This window comes from Thunnus thynnus, chromosome 20 (assembly GCF_963924715.1).
Source record: "Thunnus thynnus chromosome 20, fThuThy2.1, whole genome shotgun sequence".
NCBI classification, from domain to species: Eukaryota; Metazoa; Chordata; class Actinopteri; order Scombriformes; family Scombridae; genus Thunnus; species Thunnus thynnus.
The window spans coordinates 23,514,339-23,540,499 of NC_089536.1; the positions used below are offsets into that span (position 1 = coordinate 23,514,339).

Below are 26,161 nucleotides of genomic sequence, written 5' to 3' on the forward strand. Positions count from 1 at the left end.
GACACTGTACCCATAGCCAAGATGCAATAGCTGTCAAGTAACCAAGCTAAATAGAAGGATCTCACTGTGAAATAAGACCATACTGACAGCCAGGAAAGCAGACATTCCTTCCTATGTTGTTCATCTGATTAAATGTGATGCAAAAAATGACACAAGTGATTTATTTTTCTAGCATTGTTTTAAGTTATTCTCTGACTGATTTATTTATTTTATGTCAGGATTCAAGGCTTTAAATCTGTTGCCAAGAGAGTTAAAGATATACAGTTACTATATAAAACTGTGTCCCAGTTGTACTCAGCTCTAAAACATTTTATAGAGACAGCAGATCAGAGGAGCAAAACAATTTAATGTTAAAGCCTCTGTGTGTAAAATTTATGTAGCATCTTTAAAAATTTTCTGACAGCAAAGTCAGTGTAGTAGAAACATTTCTTAAATTCTAGAGAAAATATGCAATGCCTTGTGTCGCTTTCAGAACATTCATCCCAGGAAAACACAATTTTTGATGCTGCCACTAGGGGGCGCCAAGGTTGGAAATTTTCTATTTCTTAACAAGGCAGCTTTAAACTGAATATATGCATACGTGGATTTGAAACTAGGACATCCACAGATTTGTTCCAGATATCAAGTCCAATTTATCTGGAAGTTTCATGATATCTGTTCGATGTTGGAATTTTTTCATGATGTTAAATGTTCATACACAGTACTGTTGGGTCCTTTTATGTAGCATTCAGTCTTGCAGCATTCAGTTTTGCCTATGTAGGACATTTGAGGTGATATACAGCAGGATTTTTAAACTTTAGGTGTAGGATCTTCAGTGGATATGAAATATGAAGGCCTCTTACAGTCCCATGTTTTTATGAACTTTCTCTTTGGATAGATTCCTAACCCCTTTTGAGATCTTTTTAGGAGGTATCCAGTTTTTCCAATAAATGACTGATGTTTCCAGATTTTAAGACAACAGTCCATTTTGCTGTTACTGGAAGGTTTTTCTGAACATAATTTCATCATGATCTTCTCTATGTTCCAGAGATAAGTTGTTGTTTCTGATACCTCTACCTTCTCTATATGTACATTTTAGTTGTAGATTTTTTGTCTTGACTCTATATAATGACAAAAATAGACATGACATGATTATGAGCCTCTGAAATGATTGGAGATGATGTACAGACTGGCAAAGACACAGTAGCATCTTCATTGGTTGTACTGGTTGATCAGAATATACAATTTTTGGGAGATATTTATTTAACAAGTATAAATTGCTGTCAGCACCACAATATTAAGGAATCTGAGAATGGCTGTGCTTGCAATTACTTTTTTAATGCTATTATTTCAAGATCACAAGTTAATTATCTTGTTATCGCAAGATAACCAAGCTTGTTTTCTTGTGACAACGGGTTGATTTATGTGGTTTTTCTCGAGAAACAAGCTTCGTTATCTCAAGATAACGAAATACCGTTATCACGAGAAAACAAAAGGTTGTTTCCTCTTATTACTTATGTTCATCAGAGATCAGGAGTGCCATGCCAGCGTGCATAGATAGTGTCTTGACAGCTGTAACAATTGATTTACGCTGAAAAATGTCAGATCAAGGAGTAACCATTATTGATCAACGCATCAGACTGTACTTCAATCAAGGTCTTACACAGGCAGTAATTGCACTGTGTCTCTCTGTTAGAGATAACATTCAAATCAGTCCTCATCATTTAAGGAGAAGACTTTCATGGCTGCAACCTCACAGGCGAGTGCACTTCAGTGATCCTTCTGAGACTGTTAACTTCATTCGTAACCAGATAAAGGACCAGGTCTGATGATGCACGAGAGGTGCAGATTAGTTGGCTTGCGTCTTACTCAAGACTTGATTTACGAGGTTCAATCATATCATGACCCAGAGGGCATACAGCAACAAAGAGGCGCAAGACTTCGGAGAAGATCTTATAGTGTCCCAGGGCCCAATTATATGTGGCATATGGACTTTTATGATAAGCCCACCACTTTTGGATTGGAGTAAATGGGTGCATAGATAGGTTTTCACGTCATATAATCTGGATGCAAGCAAACTCTTCAAATAGTATCCCCCAAAGTCACCACAGCCTACTTCATAAGCACAGTCACTGAACTTGGGGGATGTCCAAAGATACTTAGATCAGGCTGCAACACTTCCTCTGAGAGGATGACACTGATGCTGTCCATGGATCTTGTGTGTTACGTGTTAAGAAAGTACAACAAACCAAAGGATCTGGTGGGGATCTACAGGAGTCAGAACATGGACTACTGAAGGTATGTGTTCCAGGAGTTCCAGGCAACTGGGGACTACGGTGGGGATTTTATAGACAAGGGTCTCATTCAATTCTGCTTTCTTAAAATTATTGAGTAAGTCCTCCACATCTTCAGGTTTTTATTTTCCAACCTATCTTACCATGTCTCAGGGCTAGTGTTTTGTGTTGTTTTAATAATATATGTGACTGGTATAAACTATATATTGGATTATTTCTAACCGTAAAATCTCTCATACAGAAAGTAATAGTAATTATAAGAAATCCTGATTAACAGACAGTAGGCCTACCTCTCTTATCAATTTAAATGCTGCAAATGATTACAGGATCCCCAAACTAATTAAATGTTTGACTTTCCTTTTATAACCTATTTCTGAGCCCCTACATGATCATGGAAAAACCTTTTTAAGCACAAAAGGTTTGCATTCTCCTACAATCATATAAACTAGAGCTGCAGCAGTAGGCTGCATAGATTATGTTGGGCCTGCCACTGTTGTTCCTCGATGGCGTGATGATGTGTATTGTAAAGCCGGCACCTGTGCAGTCTCGTCCACTTCAATATAATAGAGATTCAGTCTTTGTGGAATAGGGCTATTCTGTTCAGCATAACTAATCCAACCACATAAAAATTGTGTTTTCATTATAATTAATAATTAATATTTTTTTACCTAGGGCTAACTGTATTCTGAGTTAACCTACATGTTTCTTCCTCCGTCTGAGAAAGAGCCTTGTGCTCAAAACGTCACAACAATAAATAGAAGTCCTTTGGAGCTATTTGGTGCGCGGATCTCTCTGTTCAATTCTACAAAGTATTTTTGGATCCAGCACCCATCTTACTGGCTATTGGGATGTCCGTGTCTTTCGTATCATTTCTTATCCTTACATGTTTGACACTGTAACCTGTAAAAACTTTGTTTTCATTTCCAAAACAATGTGGCTGAGGTCTAATTCATACATCCCTTCCTTGTCCTCCTGATCTAACAACAGATTTGGGTGTGTTTGGAGCCAACAGTTTCTCTCTGCAGCTCTGTATCACGCTAAGCCCCGTCCACTTTTTAGCGGTCCAATCAAATGCAAAGGATTTGATTTAAATCCCTCTTGTAACTGTACACTGCTCAAATATTCTGTTTCACTGGGTAATACATTACAGTACAGAAGCTAAAGACGCTCTGACTCCTGTTCCATGGGGCCTTCAACCCTGGTTAGCCTGAAGTGGCGCTGTCCAAGCCCCTGTGGTGCTGATTAGACTGTTCACACGCAGCAGCTTGTTTTCCTTTCCCTTCACATCCAACTTTAATGACTACTTGGAGTCTTGGGCCGGATTATCCTTATATGGCATCGGCGATTGCCCCGATGCACCAGGCCAATTTGCCCTGTTGGGGGGCACCTTGGAAAAAAAAAGAAAAACATAAATAGAAGGTATTTTTCGTTTTGGTGATCATAAACAGGAGATACAACATTTATAAAGCAGGGGAGACCAGGGAGAGTTGTAACATGGGACAGCTGTAACACCTAGAATTCCTCCAATCAGAAACAAGCTATAGTGATATCACTCACTTTGCACATGCTCAGTTAGATTGTCTTCTTGCTTACAAAAAAGGAGCCACATTTGAAACTCCCAGAGAAAGTTACCAGTAAAAGTGTTTTGGGTTTTTTTTGTTGTTGTTTTTTTAGGTAAAAATTGAACTTTTCCATCAGATGAATTTTTTGGATACTGTCCTGAGATCAAATGTCAAGGAATCCGAACAAGTATCATTAGAATCACTGATTTGTAAGCTAAAAACAGAAGTGGCTAATGTGTCAAACTAGCAGTCAAGCTAGTTCACATAAAGTGAAAACATGGCTGGTGATAATGAGACGGTTGTAACGCCTTGTTACAACCATCCCTGAACCAAGTTTTATTTATATTTTACAAACCGAAAGGCCTACATTAGATAGATAGATAGATAGAAAGATAGATTAAATGTAAAATGTTATTAAATTACATGCTAAGTCAATGATAATCAGTTGCATGCTAATAGTCAGTGGAAACAAATCTGATTAAGATGAATACTGCATTGTGTGCCTGGAGAGCTACTCTAGGTCAAGGGAGGTCTGGCTCCAGTGCTGGTCCTGTAAAGCCTGGGCACACAAGGACTGCACAGATGGAAGTGACTTTTGCACTTGCCATAACTGTGACTGGGAGTGATTCCATCAATGTGGACTCCCAAGTGCTGCCCCTCTCTGTTGTTGGGAATGTTGTCCTCAAACGAATCCATTTTGATTTCATGAATTAACTTTTTTGAGGATGTGCATTCTACTAATTAAATAACTTTCTTGCATTAAAATTTGATGGCTTCCAATCTTTTTTGTCATGTACTGTGAAAAAATGTATAAATTATTTAAAAAATTAATGAATAGCCACAGTAACGTGAATGATAAATAATCTTTTTCATTTTGAGTATTTGATTGATTAATTATGCATATTTTAGACATGTTACAACTGTCCCTGTACACTGGGACAGTTGTAACAGTGGAGTGGATGGAATGGACTATTTCAGTGTAAATAGTTCTTGATTTATCGGGAAAATCACAAAAAGTGTTACAACTGTCCCTGGTCTCCCCCACATGATTTAGCTTTTATGCATCATTATTATTATTATTATTAAGAATATGAATAATAAGAATAACATGTGAAAAATGTCCTTTTGGGGGGAAGTAGCAACTGCTGTGCTTCCTTCAGCACTAGAGAGGCGTAGAGAGCAGCAAAGAGAGAGACGGTGTTTATTTCAGTAATAACAGTACAATTAATTGCTGATAGAAAATATATTCAAAGACCATTTTACTAATCCTCCCTCCTGTGGGAACAAGTAGACCTTCATATTCCTGAGTGCTACAGTTAATACATTACTATTCCTTTATAAATGTTGTATCTGCCATTTCTGACCAGGAAAATGAAAAATGCCTTTCCTTTGGTGGATTTTGAAATGAAAATTAAGTCACTATTCTGTTTTCATTCCTTTACTTTCTGTTTCTGAAAACAACACAACAACAAAACAATCATAATTTCTAATAGCCTACACATTGCAATACATCGTCTCAATGTGCTATTCCTTATATCTTCACATCACCTCACCTGGTGCCCTGTGATCATTCAGCTGTTGAAATGATTGCTTGCAACAGTTGTTATTGGGCTTGCCTTTATTGGTATATGTATGTAATAATTTCTTTAGACATACTCTGTACTGGTTTTGCATGTAGTCCTTATACAGGCAATTTATGATAGAAATAATGATATTTAGCATGACATGTTGCATTAACAAGAAAAAAATGGAATTAATAAGGGGAAGGTAAAAGTATTAAAAACCCCATGGTGACCCTTTGGGGACTCAGTAGCTTTGATCAAATGCCCACGTAAAGTAACACTCATTTTCAAAGTTATTATAAGTTTTGAAATGCTACATTGAAATGTTCATGTTTGCTCATGGGACAACCATTGCATTCAACAGGTGGAAACGGGCATGATTTGTATCATGGAAAACCATTTCTGATGTACAGTGTGCCTGAGCTCTATCTTGCACAAGATTATCATTCAGTAGGGTGTGACAGAGTGGACATCATTCTGCAAGAGAACGTCTGTCAGTGGAAAACAGCCATTCCCTGCGACCTTGACCTCTATGAGTTTTGTATGCTGGTGATGGAGGAAAACAATATAGCACAGTGTCATAACGCTCTGGTGGCCATAAGATTTAACAGAGACCTCAGACCTTCAATAAGAGCACTCCTGCCACACCCTGATCAGGTATGTCCTATGTAGCATATAGATTCATAAACAGAACCGCAATGTCCATGTCAAATATCCTAGGCCTTTGCATCAGTTGAAGCTGTGTTGAAATAGTGTTTATTTAGATAATATATGATTTCAGTGTAATGTGCACTTAAATTCTTTAATTGTTGCACTTAAATCCTTTAATTGTTGCAATTAAATCCTTTAATTGTTGAAAACTCATTTGTTTTCTGTTTCAAACATTACAAACTCAAAAGCCAAAGAAATCATTCAGTGATCTAAATCAAATTAAGCAAAACAAATACATTTTTTTCAAAATTGGCATAAAAAATTAAATGTATATATACATATATTTCAAGTGTGGTAAGAAAAAATGTTATCTAGAGCTCTTTGAACTCCAGGCAACGTTAAAGGCTGATTTATCGAAGGTTGCTCAACACTTTTTATAAGTTGCATGTTTCGACAGAACATACAGAGTCGCACAACATTTTCAATATATGCTTCGGCAAGCTAGCTAAACTAATTAAAATAATTAAAAAAGGATGTTACAAGTTATCTAAAGTTATAAACCAAAATATCAATAAGGAAGTTCACTGATAACTACAATCCCCATGGCGATGTTAGTAACGCTACCCAATCACATTGCGCAACAAAATATGACTGTCTGCAACATAACAAGATTCTCCAGGTGTGCGACATGAAAGCAAATTGTCAAGTGACACTTATCAAGTGTAGTGACCTACCTTAAATCAGCCTTAACTTGAAGATCTTGAAGATTAGAAATTCCTAATACTAGAATTTAAACAATGAAAACAGCAACCACACACAAATAGTTAGCCAGTTTTTACGCACAAGTTTGCCAAGAATACAGAGTGTTTCACTTCTATCTCTTGTAAGAACAAAATGTGACTTTTTGTGTGTGACTTTTTTACACAGTACCTTAAGTTGTTAATTTGAATTTCAAAACATTGACAAAAGATCATCTCCCACTATGGTGCATGTGTCCTCAAATATTTAACATCATCCACTGGATTACACAAACTGGATAACAGAATAAAATAAGATGATTTTTCATTTGCTGTTCAAGCAAACAAATCCATTTTAGGACATATCCATCACCCACACTCCACTCCTCAAATTCTGATCTAAATTCTACATAGCTGTTTTAGTTACACGCCAGTTCCAAAGAATAAGTAGAGGTGTGAGCCAAAGGCTGTCTTGTGAACTCAGAGAGGTCTGTGAATGTGATTTTAATGGTGTTAGATAAGAACAAGTTAGACCCTGTACAGTACCTGAGGAGCAGGCCAAGCTCCTTCTCATCTCTTTCTCTTACAAATCTCAAGAGTTGATTGGAGGTAATTGTCTGACATTTGACATAGATCCTGGGAAGTGAATGCATTTTGGTAATGTTTCTTGCCTTGGGTTTCAGATCATCCAGAATCTCGTTCAGTCCGTTGCCACTCATGGATTCCCCAATAGACCTAAGAATTGGCTTCCAACACTTAAAATAAATAAATAAATGCTGGTTCTTGCACCATCTCTTTGTGGGCTATTTCCTCCACCAGTTTTGACAGATTTTCTTCAGTTGGGAGCACAGTGCAGTTGTGACTGCTGAGTATGCTGACGAGTTCTTCTATATCAGCCCCTTTGAAGTTGTTAACTGCCTCGGTAAGCACATCCTTCTCAGTTGCGCTGATGTAGTTGAAGAAAGCCTCCATTAGACTGCTGTCTGAACAGCAGAGTGATAGAGCCTCTGTGAGGAATGGAGGGGCAAGTTGGACTGGGAAGTACTGAAATTGCTGCCATCCAAAGGCCAAGATATGAGCCACTTTCTCTCTTGGAATGTGTGGTGCAAACTGGGGATCTTGTAGGTTGTTCCACAGGTCTTCGTTGCATAAAACATATTCCAGAAATTTGAATGAAATATTAGCATCCAGTATGTTCTTGTCTGTAAATGCTTCAAGCATGTCATTAACACAGTGTACTTGGTGGATCACAATGATTTGCTTCTCAACTATATTCTCTGGATTTCCAAAGAAATCACTTGCCATTGTGCTGGTGGAATATGGTCAGAATCCATTATGGGAATAAGATGTTCTTCCATCTCAGCTACCACTGCTGCCTCTGTTTGATTTTCAAATTCTGTGTTTGCCCTGCCTGATAGTTGGCTGTTACTGGTCACTGGCTTGGGTGAATCTGGATTCACTGTAGTCACCACAACCGTTGTTGGCGGATCAGCATTGACTTGTAGAGATGAGTAAATCAGTGTGTCAGCAAGATCATCAAAAAGGAATGTTTGTCATATCCAAATATGACAACTTCATCATCAAAGGACAGATTTATTGATTGAGGCTGTCTTGATGTTTGAGAAGCAAGAATAGCTTGGAGTGTTGAGGTAGTCGTGGGGCTGCTCCAAGTGAAAGACCTAGTGCTGCACTAAGATCTTTTGACAGGACTGGAGGAGACCAGTGATGAGCTGGGTGAATGTAGGCAGGATGAGGATGCATATGTAGCTGACTCAGGTGTGTTGAATATGTCAGGTGAAAGGAGCTTATCTGTTGCATCATTAAGCTCAAAATCACTACAATCTCTTGATCTTGTGATTAGTTTGCGCGTACAAAGTTCCAATTGTGACATTGGCCTCAAGGGGATCCTCAGAACCCAGGACACAAAGCATGAACTCAAAGTCCTATAATTTGCCTTTCTTTGATCTCCTGTGGGGGGAAAAAAGTTGTTTTTCAAGCTACCATGTCATTTTACCTTACAATTATCTCTTTTGTTCCACCTTCTAAAGGCCGTCTTATTGTTTGTACATAGTCTTGGTAGTTCATCCAGCCAAGTTCAATTTTAGAGTGGCTGTTGCTGGTTGCTGTGGCTGAGGCTGTGAATGGAAGTTTCATCTTCTGTCTTAGGCGATTTATTAACTTGTTTTTTCTTTGCTCTGTATCCTCCATTTCATTTGAGGATAAGTCCCTCCAGTTCTTGGCAAAGGTGCAGTCTCCATGTCAAGGAATATAAATTGAGAGTTTCTCTTCTCCAAGGAGCCTTACAACATCTTGATCAACCTAAAACACAAAGGCAAATATAATGTCATTAATGATAATGATCATAATGTCATTGGTCACTACACTCTCAGAAAAGAGAGTTCCAAAAGGGTTCCTACCGGTGTAACAACACGTTATTACTCATTCACAACATCTGCCACGTCTAGACAATTTTCCTGAATTGTTTTATTTATTCAGTCTCATACATGCTTATATTTTCACCATATTCATTAAAACATTGCAATATTTACCTGAGAAAATGTGTCGAGGTTATGAATAACAACATTAATTGGACATGGAAATAAGTTAATTTTCTCCAGAAGCCTTAATTGTGCATGACTATGCTCTAGCTTTCAACCAGCTGTGTTTAATTTGTCATCTACACAAAGCCACCCCAAGGGTGACAAATTTCCTGCCTTAAGATGGTCATCATCAAACCTTCAGAATGACTATTATTAGCTGGTTTAAGCTGGACACCAGTTGGCCCACCAGTTCAACCAGCTTGAAACCAACTAAGATCATAAAACCTCTCAACCTGGTCTAAGCTGGAGTTTTTTTTTTTGTTTGTTTGTTATGTTTTTTAACAGCAAGGGTATGTCCTACCTTTCCTATTACCATTAGCCTAAAAGCTATTAGCTTTATGTCTTGTGTGTGCAGTGTAGTTCTCCTCAGGAACACCCCTTTCTCTCAAGGCTGAGAGAAACTGGTCCTTGTTGATCAGGCTATAGCACAGTGTAGTTAGTGAGATGTGCCACCGCTGAGTGCATATCTCTTGAAACTTCTTCCTTGAGTGCTCTTTTGTGACAGCAATTTTGTGATAACTATTATGAGTGCACTATTGTAGCATTGGTTCAACATAATGGACAGTGCATGGAGGAATGATATGCAATGTGCCAGTTAGTATTCATTTTCATACTGTGTCACAATCTTCTCCTCATCCCTCTCTGCAGCCATGCTCTCTCATCCCCAGTCCTCTGCATTGTTCTGTCTCAGGGTGCATCCCAAGTGTCTTAAATTGCATCCACATTTCCCTCACTTGCGTCTTTTCCTTGCGTCTTAGTTCTTCCCACTGTGGATACATGGAGAGACACAAGGAAACCAAGTGAGAAGAAGAAACGAGGAAATGTGTTTTTAGAGAAATGAGACGTCCTTTCCTCTGAAGCATCACGTGAAGCAACGTCTGTTTCTGATGATGGCAGCAGCTGATCACAGCTGGATCAGCTGTCAGTCGGCTTTAACAGCTGTAGCGTCTTTTGATGGAGTTTGTGTCTGCACACGTGCACCGTGATAATACTGATAAAGGTGCACAGTTATCACTTCCAGAGCAGCTGTTTTCTCTCTGCAGCGTCTTACCTGTTCAACAAACACCTGCACATGAATAAAAACCTGCATTCAGTATTTATACTGTGTGCTGTGTCCTGCTCAGAGGCACAGGAACATTTCTACTGGCAGAATGTGTTTATATCATTTATTAATTGTTTGAGTCTTGTATATATTGATATTCTGATTGTGAATTCATTATTTAATAACTCAGAATATGATCAGAGTGTCTTTTAAAATTATTTATTAGGCTAAATTTTTCAGGGAAAATGGAAATTATGTAACACAAATCAAACCCAAAGCTCAGGAATTTTCAGCCTCATGTGACTGAATGGAAATGATGATAAATGATGTAAAATATAAATGTGTTTCTGTGTTTCTTGCTGTCAGACAGACTCTTCTTGACTTTAATTTTATCCATAATAACAGTTAACGGGGGAAATAACAGATCATGAAAAGAAAAATCTTTCTAATAAATGAAGTTGAAGTTGTTTATGGTTCTTTTGTTGATCAGACTGACTGAATTAACAGAGTTTTAACTAGTTGATGAATCAGAAAACAAATAAAATATGAAGCTTGGGAGTGATAAACTTGAGTTTAATCTGTTATCTGACTTCACTCTGGTATGAAACTGCAGTGATGTTGTGATGTATCAGATCAGTCTGATCAGCTGCAGCGTCCAATCAATAACTGATATCCAATAAGGAGGCGTGTTGGCCGGTAAAAGACTTCCGTGAAGCCTGCTCTTGTGTATCCTCGCTCATAGCTCCTCAGAGATCGCTCCTCGCTCCTCAATCCTCAGAGCAGAAATAAGAGACTTGGGATGGCCTTCAAAGTGGCGGATCAGGACAACTTCCGGGTCAAGCGAGGATGGAGGAGCTAGGAAATATCAAATAAGAGACTAGGGGTACATCTCAAGTCTTTTAATTTATGTCTTCTCGCTCCTTGCTCCTCGCCTGAACCGGAAGTTGTTCCTGATGCGCCATTTTGACAGGTGTCCCAAGTCTCTTATTCTGCTCCGAGGAGCGAGGAGGGATCTCTGAGGAGCGAGGAGTGAGGAAACACAAGAGCAGCCTTCACCAAAGTCTTTTACCGGCCGACACGCCCCCTTATTGGATATCAGTTATTGATTGGATGCTGCAGCTGATCAGACTGATCTGATACATCACAACATCACTGCAGTTTCATAGCGAAGTGGAGACAGATTACAGATTAAATTTAAGTGTATCACTCCCAAGTTTTATGCTTTATTTGTTTTCTGATTCATCATGTAGTTAAAAATCTGTTAATTGTCGGTCTGATCAACAAAAGGACCATAAACAACTTTCTTCATTTATTAGAAAGATTTTTTTTCATGATGTTATTTCCTCCATTAAACTGTTTCTTGCTGACAGACAGACTCTTCCTGACTTTAATTTTATCCATAATAACAGTTAAACACATTTATATTTTACATCATTTATCGTCATTTCCATTCAGTCATATGTGAGGCTGAAAATTCCTGAGCGTCGGGTTTGATATGAGTTACATAATTTCCATTTGCCCTGAAACATTTAGCCAAATACATATTTTCCAGTGTTCAGGAGAAATGATCATATTCTGGATTATTGAATGATGAATTCACTATCAGGATTATCAAAAAATACAGATGCAAATAATCAATAAATAGTATAAATGCATTCTGCGAGTAGAAATGGTTCATGTGCCTCTGAGCAGGGCACAGTATAAATGCAGAATGCAGGTTTTTATTTACGTGTTTGTTAAACAGGTAACAGGCTGCAGAAAGGAAACAGCTGCTCTAGCGGTGATAACTGCACCTTTATTAGTATCAGCACAGTGCACATGTGTACAGACACAAACTCCATCAGAAGTTTCTACAGCTGTTAAAGCTGACTGACAGCTGATCCAGCTGTGATCAGCTGTTGCCGTCATCAGAAACGGACGTTGCTTCACATGATGCTTCAGAGGAGAGGATGTCTCATGTCTCTTAAAACAAATTTCCTTGTTTCCTCTCTCCTCGCTTGGTTTCCTTGTGTCTCTCCATGTATCCATAGTGGGAAGAACTAAGACGCAAGGAAAAGACACAAGTGAGGGAAACGTGGATGCAATTTAAGAGACTTGGGATGCACCCTATGGATGTACCCTCTGTCACCAGCTCCTGCTCACTTCTCCCAGGCTATGCACTTTTCTCTGACTCCACAGACCTGCCATCCTCAAACTGTCCACCAGATGCCCTCGGACTTTCCCTCCTTTCCCCATCTGCACACCTATTCCCACTTTTCATCAGTCGTGCAGTTACCTGGCCTACTCCGCCCACTCCTCACCTGCAACTCATTCTCTCATCATACACTCACTACTTGTATCGACCCATTTCTTTTGTTCTTTGCCACGTTGTTTAGTTGTCATGTGCTTTGTATCTTGCTCTCTAGCCTCTGTATCTGTGTTTGCTTTCTGTTGTACCTGAGACCTGTTACCAGTCTGTTTGGACCTTGCCTTCTATTGGACTTCTGATTCTTGCCTGTTCCTTGTCGGATTTGTTTGCCTTTTTGGACTGTCTTCTCTGGTTTTGACCCTTGCCTGCCTCACCATCCTGTAAGACGTCTGCGTTTGGGTCCTCCCCCTGTATTCCTGTTACCCTGCTTGCACCAGCTGGGACATACTGACCAAAATGAGCCAGCAGCCAGGAAAAAGTTCGTGAAAAGAATCTGATATATTTTGTTATGAATTTAAACCAAATGGTAGCATCAGTGTTTCTTGGTGAACACCAATACAACACAAATATGAAACACAAAAAGAGGCTGCCCTGAGAGTGAACGGCAGACCGACAGCTGTGGCATTTAAGAGGAGGCTGAGCTGTTGCAAGGGCAAGACTACTGTTACCAAACCAGAACTTGTCCAAACATATACACTGTGTGGAAAACACATTAGCAAACTAATGTTAGTTGCTGCCAGTCAGTAAATTCCACTCATTTTTGCCTGTTAGGTTACATATCAATCTACTTCTCCGCAGCTTGTGCACAGGCCCATGTTGTAATGACAACAAGTTGGGAGAAGGAGGACGCTTTGACAGAAAACAACTAACTATAAAACTAAAGATTTCCAAAGCCTCCTGTTTCAGGGTCAGCTAGCTAACATGTTGGCAGAAGTTAATGTACTGAAATGATTTGGTGTCATAACTTACATCATCAATCTTAATCTTTCACCTCTTCAGTGGGTGTGGGTGTGATCCATTTTCAGATTACACGTGACGTCCCGCTAAATTAGCTACGCCATAAATTTGTTGATAAAAGTCCGGGGTCACAGTCAACAGGTGTCTGTAGGCTATGTGAAGCTCTCATCTTTGGCTAAGTTACTATAAAACAAGATTGTCTGCTCTAATGATGTAACTGCAGCAAACAAAACTACACATATGCTTTGACTTGCTGTCCAGTTATCCTCCCCTGACATGAAAGTGATCTTGAAGGCTGAAATCAGATGTGATCAAATGAACCAGACACTCATTTTCAAGTTCTCCATAATTCCATTATCTCGTTTTCTCGAGAAAATGGCCTTTTGTGGCCTGTTAACACAAGAAGACGAGCTCTGTTATCTCAAGATAACATATTAATTAACCTGTGATCTTGAGATAACGGCATTAAAAAAAATAATTGCAAGCATGGCCATTCATGGTAAAATATTTTGAATCACTGCAATTTTTCAGTTTACAGTGGTATTTACTAAAACTATAGATGTAAAGAAGCCCAGCCATTGTGATTAAATTACATATGAAAATTAGGTAGGCAGAACTGGCACACTTGTCCACAAACATAGTGTGTCTCAGCTAAAGAGAAACGACATGGGATGCTCTCTAGGAACTGCTGGGATGTGCAAAGTGAGGGTCATCAATTTGACTGTTTAGTGCCCAAAAAAGAGCCACAAATTCTCAGTAAATATCCGTCTTAGATATCAACCATTGAACAAATAACTGCTGTTATGTTCTAGGCTATGTAACATTGCTTTCCAGCAGCAACAAATTATGTCTGTGCCTCAATACTTGTTGTGATTAGTTTGAGCATTTAATAATACTGAGAGAAATGTTTCTCACAGTGTGACCATCTCACAAAGCCATCTGGATTCTGAAGCTATTCTCAACTCTAACAAGAAGAAAAGCGCCTGGGGAAACACTGAAGTCTTCTCAGCTGATAGCTTGAAAATGATGAAATGTGAAGACTCTTATCTGACCTCAAAAACCCACATCAGTTGATCTTAATTTTGACACTACATAACTAGGCTGACACTGTGTCCAGCACTGGCTCTGTGACTCATCCGTCTGAGAGGCTGAAAGTTAGTATCAGGTCTGAAATCTCCTGGGTTAATGAAGCGCTGCTGCATATCAGGCGTGCAGCACAGAGCAAAAATGGCCTGGGATCTATCCTGGCAGGACAGGTTCCTGATAAGTGTTTTGGTGAAAAGAGAAAAGCAGATCAAGTGAGAGGGATTAAGAGTTAATGTGTCAGTCTGGGACACACAGCTGTGATTGACAAGAGTTATGTAATAAGCCAAGGGTCACTGACAAATGACTTCTGTTGGACAAGCATACACAAGGTATGAATGGAGAGGTCTGTCAAACCAAATAGACAGCAAAGCAAATTACTTTGACTTAAATAAATTGTTGTACATGTTTTTTAATTATCTTTTTTATTTTGTAAAACCTAATTATTCAATAATGTCATTTATCATTGGCAATAAGTTTATCCAGCGTATCTGCTCGGGAAAACATGGACGCCCACAGCAATGATATTTGTATGGCAAGTCTCTGAACTTCACAAGCATCTACTGAGGACCTTCAGATTAGCACACTTTAAAAGAGACACAAACCAACTGAATGGAAATGGCAACTACAAAGTTGTTACAGCACGTTTCACAACACAAACACAACATAAAGTAAAAATTGATGAAAAGGTAATTCTGCTTTACGGTTCACTGTCTGCGCTGCCATATTGCTGTGACGTCAGGTGTGTTTCTGTCAGCGAACCTGGGCTAAATAGATCTTGCCTGAGTTTCCGACTTGGAATTCCGACTTGAATTACAATTCCATTGCACTTTTCCATGTCAAAGGTCATTTTTCCCAGTTTCAAGTAATATTCCAACAGCAATATTCCACTACACATTTCACTTATTCAGTTTTACCTAAAGTAGGTTGTATGACTCACCTATTTCTCTGATGGCTTGTGTCTGCAACAACTCTTCCGTGGGTAGTGCTGGAATACCACACAGAACTCCTAGAAGTCTGGGTTCATCAGGTCTCCTTTACCTCACTGATGGCATACCTGCACTGGACGACAGCCTTTTCTGCAGGACAGCTCTTTGAAGTGCTGGAATGTAGCTGTAGTTCTTCACTGCCTTCAATGTCTGCAGTGTCCACTTCCTTGATTTGTTGACATGTTGTAAAGCTTGCAGTACCTTATTGGATGGTAAGGGTCGTTACATTTAGCTTAAGCATTTGAACTTTAGAAACATTTTTCTAGTTTTGATAAACAATATGAATAATTATTATTAATTATTGATCAGACTTATTAAATTCCTACCTGAATGTTCACTACATGTCTAAAGCACAAGATGGCTTCATGTTGGACTCACTCAAATGATCCATTCACTTGGGTAATCTGCCAAGACGGTGGTTGTAGTCCAGGGCAGCCAGCAGGACCCAAGCTCCATACACGAGGGGAGAATCCAAAGTGCTTGCCAGCATACGTCAGAATATAATTGTGAATAGACTCCTGCTCTGCAGTTGAACTGTAACACTGAAATGCAGGCGGTCAAATATTTTTACCCATTTCTTTTCATGGTACTACAGTGTCCATGTGGTCAGTAGCTAAAGTTATTATATACCAGTAGATACCAAAATAATAGCACCCACACAGACAGACTGACCTGAAGGTCAAGTACATGTGGACAGACTTGAGCCAGTGTTCATTCGGGAGAACTTCTGCCAGTTTCAGATGAGCTACGGAGTACTTCTGCATCCAGGGCTTGTCTCTGTTGACTGTCAAGGGGCTGTGTTCTACCACCACATGGTGCAAGACTTCAGTCCAAATATCCTGCAGTAACCAAAATTCAGGATAACACACAACACAGGCAATATCACAAAAAGCACAATAAAGGATATGACCCATTTCCAGAGAACCATTTTTGAATGGTGAATGAGCTTCATCGGCCACGTACATCACTATAACGGAAACAATGGTAATTGAGCAGTCACTTTTTAAAAATGACAGTAACTTATAGTGTCTGCTTTGTCTGTACAGGCAATGCACCTTAAAAACAATGTTGGTTACAGCACATAGTTTGGACAGTAGTTACAATATGTACTAAAATCTGTAAATATTATTGTTGACATTTACAGTACACATTTACAGCAGTTACAAAATACTCACAAAAAATGCGTCATAGTCATCAGCCATCTTGCAGCAGTACCAGAAGTGATTGCAAATTCCTTTGTTCCACTCATAGATCATTGTGCAGGCTTTCTGCTGCAAATGCAACAGAACACATGTAGCTATAGTGTGGATAGTCTGTTTACCAGACAGAAATTCTATTCAAAACAAAACCATTAGCTTTCAGTATTTCTTGATGTGCCAGACTAGACTGTGGTATTAAGAGTACCAAGAAATGTAATGTCATTAAATTAAATTTTAATGTCAAGGAGAACTACTGAACGTACTCAACATTGTAATGGAGGCCACAACTGTACTGTTGTAGCCTCCACTACAATGTTGAGTACGTTCTGTAGTTCTCCTTGACATTAAATTTTAATTAAATTTTAATTTAATGACCATCAGCTTACATATTTGAGTTGGTGAATAAATGTACATATTCCTTGACAGATTGTTGTACTGTATCTACATTACATGTATAAAATCAAACAGTACATCTGCACATCACAATTTAACTGAAAATCTGTGTGTTATGACATTCTTGTCATGCCATTGTTTGAGTTTCCACCACTGAAATTACACATATGCAGTTTCAGATTATACTCCATTGGACACTTATTACACTTACTGCATGTATCTTTTTGCCCAAGCTTTTGGATCCATGCCACAGTGGAGTAAGTAATGAACTCTCCTGTCTTTGTATTTGCCCTTAGCTGAAACTGTCAACAAAAGAAACATAACAATGTTGGTGTTAATCACACATCATCACCATCACACAGTCCAAACCTGCCAAGAGCTAAAGCAGGAAAAGAGTCCCCTCAGCTAGCTGGTCCTGAGGCTCGGTCCAGACAGCTTAACATGCCCCAGACACAGACCAGACCACATCACCAACCCAATCAGCCCAAACTAAATTATCAACCAACAAAAAGAAACTATATCACATATTGGAAGGAAACAACTAAAACAGAGTAAATTAAAATGTTATCTGACCCTAAAATGAGACCTCACATTAGCAAATTATCGGACCACATTAAAAAATCATAAATTAAGAAAAGCCTTGACTAAATACAGACTCAGTGAGCACAGCGTAGCTATAGAGAAGGGCATAGACTGAGCTGGCTGCCAGAGGAAGAGAGACTCTGCTCCCAGTGTAACAGACAAGCGGTAGAGTCAGAACTATACTTCCTCACCTCATGCCCCAAATACCAGGCTCTGAGAAATGAACATTTTCCCAATATAATAAAAATACACCCTGAATTTGAATACATAACAGACATAGAGAAACTCCCATATTTACTTGGGGAAATGCGCAAATGTGAGATGACTGCAGCATAATTTATCACCTCAAGTCATAACCTGAGGAGAGCCAGTGGAACCTGAGAAACAAAACTCTTTATTGACTTCTTTTAACTGTTCAATTTTTAATTATTTATTTATTTTTTGTATATGTCAGTCAACGTGGTTTGTAGGCCTATAATTTATCTGGTTTATTAAAACCTGACTAATATATGTACATTTGATTTGCAAATAAGTTAATGATTACATTTTGCGATCGTAACCTGGTTATATATGAGATGTTGCTATACATAACTTTGTTAATATAATCCTGTAAAGACTTTATTTATTTGATAATTTTGAATAATTCCTTGCAACCACTGATACTGATACTAGCTGTGTGATGGAGGGTCTAATGTAGGAGCAACACAACCACCCAGACCCTCCGCTGTCCATGTATGATACACATACACACACACACACACGCTAACAACTTCAACACACTCTTCCCCGGTCTTTCACAAACACACACACAGAGCAAGTGTCCATTGTTCTCTGCTATTCTTTTGATTTTATGAATTGTACATTTTTCTTTTTAGTGTCATTATTACTTGATGCTTTGGCAATATTGTCTTTGTTACACTTACATCTTTTAACATTATTGTATTTCTTTATGTGTTGTTTGTTTGCACAATATTTCCCATGTAGTTAGCTGAGCACTCAGTGGACCAGCAGGAACTGCAGGCAGGCATCCATTTTTCCATCTTTTGTGAGTTCCATGCCGTGATAGCTGTAGTTCATAACACCTGGAATTCAAATCAATCATTGTATGAATCTATAAATAGGTCAATTAACCAATGATAAATAATGATAAAATGAATAATTGCATTTTTTTAATTATAGAATGAACAGTGTCAGTGTGGTCAATAGAAGAAGTGTGTCATTGGCTGGCATCCAACAACCTCAACCAATACATGGAGAGATTCCAAGGTGGGAAACAAAGTGGCTGTTGTCTACAGTTGCCCTCCGTGCAATCAGCACACATTTTCTTTGATTAAACAAATTTGCTACATTGGACTCTACCACGAGAATGATGCCACATTTTCATTTACAGTACATGTGGCCTGAATGGATGTGCACAGGTGAACAAGTGCTTCAGTTCAAAAAGATCACATGTTTCCAGAAAGCATAAAGATCTTTAATAGTCTGTAATGAAAATGGAGGCCAATTGGAACAAATCGAATACTACGAAAATGTCCCGAAAACTATACGAAAACGATAATGTCCTGGTGCACACCAGAGAATATCGAACAGAACACCTTGTCAAAGACCTTAAAAGGAACCTCTGTTTATTCTCAAAGTGAGAGAAAAACACTGCATTTCAGCTGTTGTCCACACTGATATTGTAGAATACTTGAAAGTAATTCTTCAAGAACACACCAGCCATTTTTCAGAGGCATTGAAATTCCATCTAGAGTAAAACCTGCAGATCAACATAGATGAAGATGATGACCTTGGTGAACTCTGTCTCAAATCTTTGAGCAGTGCATTAAAGAGATCAGCAATGAGTGGATGCTGCAGCAGTAGTGGACAGAAGAGCTTGGTTACATATCACCACTGCAGTTGGAGATGAATGGCCAAATTCCTTAAGCCTACCTCCATTATATCCCCCTCATGGCCCTACTGCAGAAATTGGCCAGAAATGAAGATATCTGGGCAATGCTCAACTCTCAGCCTGCAGAGAAAAATGAGGACATCCTGGAGGACTATACTGATGGGGAGCAGTATAAGACTCACCCGCTCCTTTGTAATCACAACAACATCCAGCTACACTTCAGTGTTGATGAATTGAGATTGTCAATCCCCTTGGAGCCAACAGAGGAAAGCACAAGCTTACTGCTGTGTATTTCTAATTAGGAAATCTTCACCGTTGCTACACATCAAAAGTCGAGCACATCTACCTGTCTATCTTTGTCAAACAAAAATTCATCCATACAGATGCTGATGATGTGTTCAGGTCTCTCATGGAAGATGTCAGGCACCTTGAGACAGAAGAAGTGCTGTTAGAATGTAATGGAGAGTCGAAGCAATTTTTTGGAACTATTGGCAATATTTCAGCCGACAACCTGTCAGTTCACGCACTTGCAGGCATTTTGAGGAACTTAAGTCAGGGGCGTATGTGCTGGTTTTGCATGGCAACAAGAGAGGAAGTGCACTCTAAGTTCAGGGAAGAAGAGCATGTGATGAGGAACAGGAACAACTGCTCTTTACATCTCAGGGCTGTGGAAGAAGATGCAGAGAATGTTTCAGTGTATGGTGTGATTCAACCATGCTGTCTCTCTAGTCTAAACTACGCCCAAGCTGTAATCACACACATCACCCACCTGACGTAATGCATGATGTTCTAGAGGGTGTTATCCCTTCTGTTCTCAAGAACATCTTGAATGAGATGATAAGAGAGAAGATGCTTATCATTGGTCAGTTGAACTATGAAATTGACAACTTCTCGTATGGGTGGTATGATAAAAGATTCAAGCCCCAACCCATTCCAGAGAGGACACAGAAGAGTGGTGGTCAGCTGTCTGGGAGGGTGAATGAATGGGATACTGATTTTATGGACCGACATAATTGAAAAATCCAAATCCAAATGATTCCTTCATTCTATGGTAGTGTTTTCAGTCCTGAAACAGAAAATGTACCTGTATTCACAGATTATTCCCTTAGGTTCTCTCAGTGTCATCTTTATCATATTTCCCAATTCATTGTCTATGGAGCAGCTCCAGACTTTATACCTGATGACATCACAAGTTTGAGTGCTGTTCATATTCACCAATTTTTTTATGACTGTCATGGACCATTATGAATCCTTAAACCTTAATCTTTCTATAACTTAGACATTACATTTCCATTGATGTTCTTCATAAACTTTGAGATTTTGGCATTGGCAGACTGGACAGACTGGAGAGGAGACTGGGAGTCATGGAGGGGGTGCAAAAAGTCTCAAGTGTCACCAGGACAAGATGCGGGCTGAGTACCTTAAGAAACACTCCAATCTGTAATTGCACTTGAGGAGTATCCTGCACTCCAATTTTCCAGCAATAATAAGTCACATTATTCCCTTTTCATTCACTCAGCTCTAAATGTGTGTGTGTTTGTTTGTGTGTGTGTGTGTGTGTGTTATTCACAGCTCCTCACAGAATTGCAAGATCAGCTTGATGTTGACATCGATCACAGCATCATGATGGGAATGGGCAAAGTGGCGAAGAAAGTCACAGAAGTATGTCAGCAGCAAACAACTGGACTAGACCCCCTCTCATGTATGAAGAAGAATGGATGTGCAGAGGAGTCACACAGAGGTAATATATCTATCAATAATTATAATAGAAGCATTTACATGGACAATTTCTGGCTCCAATCTCTGTAATTGTGTTTTGATATATGTAAATCTGGGATTGTCTTTGTTGGCATGTCATTTTTATGTTTTTTATTTATCTTTCCAACACAAGGTCTGCAAGTGATCCTGGCTATGTTCCACATTTATTCAAAGGGAACCCCAGCGCCCTCTACATGATCAACAAGAAGGTATGCCTATAGTTACAATGACACATGGTTATTGTCAGTTGGTCAGAACACTTTCCAGTTAATTCTCAGCAATGCATATAACATTTAGAATGTTGTTTTTGTTTCTGCACTAGAAACCAGGGGTCCCAACACCTGTCCTCGTAATTACAGGAAACCCCTTTTTGGAGGCTAGTTTTGTGGTGCATTTGAACTACACAGACGTCCTCAACCATCAGGTTGATGACATCATAATCGGGCTGTGGACCTTGATATCTATTTATTTGGTTTTCAACATCCAGAACTACAAGAGGGTCAAAAACACTCTTACTTTCATTGAAAAGTACCTCATGTCAAATGCACCTCAAGGAAAGATCTCGTCCATTGTCATCAAGATGGCTAACTACTTGTTTTCTTAAGCAGTCTCCTGTGTATCCTCCCTGAACCCCATCTCTCACACACAAACATACTTCCATGTTATTGTCTTTAGTTTAAGCATCAAATGACATCCAGTCTTGTATTTGCATTGATCTATGCAGTCTTCATTGAACTGAAGTTTAAGCATTGTGGAGGAGAAACCAATTGTAAAAGAAAAAAAAGAAAAAGAAAGGAAAAATATATTAATCAGCATGTTCTATTGTGTCATGTAATATTTAAGACATGTATTTTTGTGAATTATATATTTACTTAAATTATGTGTATATTACTACTACTGCAACAACTACTACTTCTAATATTATTATTACATGTTTTATGAATGTTGCTTTGTTATTATATATATCATATTCAGTAACTTGTGAATTGCATCGGTAATATTGTATAGATAAATTTGTTTCAACAAAGAACTGTATGTGTCATCACTCACTATATTCTGGTTATATAAAATGTCTGTGAGAAAATATTTGAGCAATATTAATAGTAATAATAATAATAATAATAATAATAATAATAATAATAATAATAATAATAATAATTTTTATGAGTTCAAAATCTGTGAAGAATCTTTCTGAAGGCTTTGTCCAGGAACCTTTTTGAATTGAAAAAGCTCCCCAAAAGTGGCAATGGTGAGGAACCCCAAAAGGTTCCTTGAGGCTCTTCTATTTCTAAGGGTACAGATGATCAGACAGGCTGCAGTTCCAGTAGTAAGGTGCATAGTGCCGAACACCAGTCTTCCCCAGTTCAGTTTTGTATGAGGAACTTTTAAAGCCAACCTGCCCTGTGATCTGGTGTCATGGTTATTAACTCTGAGCTCAATTAGGATGTTAAATAACTTGGCAACTTAGATGGCAGGGCCTAATAAATGAAGACATAGGTTTGCTGGTGCCTTCTAGGTGTCAGTGATAACCATCCAACCTTTTCATATAAGTCACAGTGGTGGGTACGATAGCTGTCTGCTAAAATGAATCAAATGGCACTGAGATAGATAGCATCCAGGGGTTTAAGGGTGGTGGCAGCAGCATGAGCATACAAGATATCTCCATAATACAATATGGACAGTATGGTAGAGTGTATAATGTGTTTGAAAAGAGAAACAAGCTCTGTTCCAGTACAAGAATAAATTTGATTTGTAGGACAACATGAGTGTTATAGGACAATCTGCTGTCTGACCAGTCAACCAACCCCAAGTATTTATAGTGCTGTACTATGTCAGTTAGTTCTCCATTTAGAGCATGGATAGGTGTGGGGACATCAACGGTCTGTGCTTTTGTGAAATGCACACATTTAGTCTTTTTTGAGTTTAGAACAAGCTTTAAATCAAACAGAGGTCTGGAGGTCATCAAAAGCAGACTGTAACCTGGAGGAGGCCTGGTCTGTGGTAGGGCGGATGGCATACAAGATTGTATCATCTGCATAAAAATGGACATTACAGTGCTGAGTTGAAAAATAAATGTTATTTATGCATAGAGTAAATATCAGGGGGGCTAATATTAATCCTTGAGGGACACCTCTATTAATAATTTGGGAGCTTGATTTGAAACCATCAGCAACAGTTTGAACTGCTGCCGATGGTTGACTGTAGACTGCAGACTGTAGCTAACTGCATAGTGATCTATATCCAGGGCAAACTGCCAGTCAACAAAGCAGTAATAACAAAAATGTATCATTTATTGTTTCATATATAGCATGATTCCATTTCAGTACAAGTAAACTAATATAACCAAAATGTCCTGAAAGGCTTTAATTGCTTTAAGGGATTGAAGTCATTATTGCTTACCATTTAGAGAGCCAAATATTTGGTCCAATCAGCCTCCTGAATTGCTACAACAGAGGTGGCTAGTCCAAAGTTTGCATGACCAGTAGTCTTAATAACAGCCACAATTAAAAGAGTAATACTAAAAATTACCAGAATTTCCTTGAATTTGGAAGTAAAATTAAGGGTCATCTATTATATCAACAATAATCCTTCATTGCTCAGGGAGAACTCGCAGCCTGCATCTCCGTCACTGTAACATCTGAATTTCCCTTTGGGGATCAATAAAGTCTTATCTACAAGTATCTTCTTAAAAAAAACAATTTAGTACTAAATAATTGTACATAAATAGATAATGACTGTGATGTAATCTTTTCTCGTCCTTGTGCCACCATAATTGAAAAAAACAGTTTCTCACAAACTGAAAAAGGATCAATTTGATGAGAAATGAAAAATATAAAGAGCCCAGCATGAGCAGATTTTCCATCAGATTGGTGGGAGTGGCAAGGGATGGCTGAGCCAAGATTATCTGGTCTAGACAACAGCAAGGAAGCAATCAAGCTTTGTTGACAAGAAGGTGAAAGCTCAGTGACCGTGTTGGGACAAGAATGGTGTTTAGACACAGTGGGCATGCTGATCCTATACAATACAGTGGTCTCATGTCAATCATTGAGTTGTTTACTTCCACAAACAGAGACTGCAGACTCATAATGTATTCAGCTGGGAATTGACCTTTCATTAAACCCCTCCCCTGAACAGTGATTGTCCAATTATAGCTTAGCAACTGTAACTAGGCACAGCAGGCCTATGACACTATGGATTTCTTCACATGTTGAAGCGTTGTATTGAAGGCTGTAGTAAGAGTAAGAGCATTTAAAGAGTAAAAGTGTAAGGAATGGATTACAGGTAATGTTAAATTAAAAGCCCAGCTCATGAATACCACATCCACTGTATTTACTCCTTGGATGCCATTAGAGTTCAGGTTGATGTTAGCAGCTGTGTCCTGCTCTTTATTGGATTTTACACTCCAGCAACCCCTGCCAAAGTTAGCTGAGACAGTGTTACATTTGCCAAAAATGTCAATTAGCCCTCATTCTTTCTCCCTTTTTTTCCCTTATAATGTTAAGAGTGAAACATACTGTTTGTACAAGTATGTAAGCTAAGCAGCCAAACATGGTTATGTTTGAACTTAATAAGTCTGATCTTACATTTCTCTTTATCATACTTATAACACTTTGACAAAGGACCTCTACACTGCAGCTCAAGAATGCTATTTCTTTATGTGCATGTCTTTTACATGGATCAACTGGTGAGGATGCTAACTTTTTGCCCATCACATGCAGCCTTAGCATTAGTCCTTTAGCACAACATCATGTATGTAGCCAACAAGTGCAGATTTAAGACTGCTTTTACAGGGTTCTCCTTTCTCTGAAGCTGTTTGACCATCTGACAATCAGAAAAATTGTAATTACTGACTTAAGATTTGTAGCTACATTATAACAGTGACTTGTTGATGAAAATTTAACTTAAATTTATCCCAAGATTGATGCAAAAAAACTAAGCAGATGTAAAAAGGATGATCCACCAAAATCCCATTCCTCACTTAGTCAGCCTCCAATGTTCTCTCTCAAACAAAACTGGTTTTGACTGACACATGCAGCACTGGGTGGGCAGAGGCATGTGGCAGGAGCTTGGCCGGTGCTGTGGAGATCAAAGTCAATCACATTTTGCTATGTATGGGAGCAGCAGGGGGTATTATGGCTACAGTATAGGCTTGGCAGGCTGAGCTATATTAATAAGGCTGGCGGTTCTTCATCCTGGCTCACAGTGAATTCCCCAGCTGACTGAGCTGAATGGGGCGCCTGGATGATTCCCTGGGACCTTTCAATTTGCCACTTTTCACACCTGGTTCCAGGGGAGGAGGGGGGACACGAGTACAAACCCATAATACCCATATAAAATTGTATGATGCTGCATTGCATACAGTTAATAGCTGACATACATATAATATTCCTAATTACAGCTCTCAAAATATGTGCAAACACATATTAGAAGGAGCCTGTAGCATGTCCCAGAGGAGTGGAATGATCCATGTTTTGTTTAACACATCTCTCGCACAGCGCAGTGCTTTGTAGTTGATTGCCCGGCATGGTATTTAACACAAGAGCACATTAGGACGTGTTCTTACCGACCACGGTGTGGAGAGGCAGAGATAGAGAAGCAGAAGGATCTAGGGAATCATAGTATGATCAGAAAGGCACTCGTACACCCTGAAACCATACAACACACTGTACCCAAGGGTTCACTGCTGCTCTGAC

General features: G+C 38.9%; 1 long non-coding RNA gene across 1 annotated transcript; it reads left to right on the top strand.

The window, feature by feature from the left end:
• Positions 1-1,509: 1,509 nt before the first annotated feature.
• Positions 1,510-22,377, top strand: LOC137172358 (uncharacterized). The gene is made up of 6 exons (XR_010924953.1): positions 1,510-2,277; positions 5,762-6,054; positions 18,803-18,863; positions 21,043-21,450; positions 21,601-21,676; positions 21,790-22,377. It is a non-coding gene; the product is annotated as an uncharacterized lncRNA (long non-coding RNA).
• The last annotated feature ends 3,784 nt before the right edge of the window (positions 22,378-26,161 follow it).